Genomic DNA, 1,057 nt, shown 5'->3' on the forward strand with positions numbered 1-1,057 from the left:
GTCTTGGGGAGGAGGGGGTCTGACTCCTGAGTCTTGGGGAGGAGGGGGCTGACTCCTGGGTCTGAGGGAGGAGGGGGTCTGACTCCTGGGTCTTGGGGAGGAGGGGTCTGACTCCTGAGTCTTGGGGAGGAGGGGGTCTGACTCCTGGGTCTTGGGGAGGAGGGGTCTGACTCCTGAGTCTTGGGGAGGAGGGGGCTGACTCCTGAGGCGAGAAGGCATGAGCAATCCTTGTCAGAAAACTCGGCTCTCACCCTCTGTCTGGGCTGGCACGCTGGCACCAGCTCTCAGTTCTTAGAACCTCCCTTCCCTTCCCCCGCCTGGCCCGGCCCAGCCCCTGGGGACCCACTATTTGCCAAGGCGGTGCCCGGGTCCTGGATTCCCAGGCCCCCACTTCTGGCTGCAGCTTGCCCTGGTTTGGGGATGTGGGGCAGGGTCTGAGTCGCAGACCCAAGGGGAAGTGGGTGGTTGCCTCTGGTCTCCTCCCCTCCCACCAGGCGCAGGTGTGTGGTGGCTTTTGGCGGGGCCCCAGGAAGGGGGCCCTGAACTGTCCCCAAGGCCAGGACTCCAGCCAGGAGGGCTCTCTGGGGCCTGGGCTCTGACCCCGAAGGGGTGTGGCTGGTTGATTTCTAGGCACGGGGTCCTGTGCTCTGGCCCCCTCAAACTTGAGCCCCTTGGATCGGGAGCCCTGCGGGTTTGTCCTTCTGTGTCCTGGGAGGAGACGGGTGGCTTGAACTCCGGTTGAAGGGCGGAGGGGGCTGAAGACCCAAATTCCAGGGTCTGGAGGGTGCGTGGACTCCTGGGTCCGAAGCAAGATGAGGCTTAACTTCTGGGGAGCTCTCTAAATCCGCTCCCATGCCGTCCCCGGCGCCCCTGCCTGCTCTCCCATTGAGAGGGGTACCACTGAATGCTCCCAAATGCCTCTTCCCAGGGGTCGCCCGGCTTGGCCTCGTCCCCTCCTGGGGTCCCCTGGGGCCACCCCCAGTGCCGCTCCGCTCTCAGCCCGAGCCGTACCTGGGCGCGCCCCGAGAAAGAGTGTCAGCAACAGCAGCCTCGAGGC

At 65.4% G+C, this 1,057-nt stretch overlaps 1 protein-coding gene across 1 annotated transcript in view; it reads right to left on the reverse strand.

The window, feature by feature from the left end:
• BCAM (basal cell adhesion molecule (Lutheran blood group)) overlaps positions 1-1,051 on the reverse strand; it is an 18,494-nt gene extending 17,443 nt beyond the window's left edge. The window contains exon 1 of the mRNA XM_013006609.2: positions 1,012-1,051. The gene's annotated coding sequence lies outside the window, so the exon portion shown is untranslated. The remainder of the gene's footprint in view (positions 1-1,011) is intronic.
• Positions 1,052-1,057: the final 6 nt, after the last annotated feature.

Source organism: Echinops telfairi, unplaced genomic scaffold, assembly GCF_000313985.2.
Source record: "Echinops telfairi isolate 266 unplaced genomic scaffold, ASM31398v2 ScPeMD7_655;HRSCAF=1070, whole genome shotgun sequence".
NCBI classification, from domain to species: domain Eukaryota; kingdom Metazoa; phylum Chordata; class Mammalia; order Afrosoricida; family Tenrecidae; genus Echinops; species Echinops telfairi.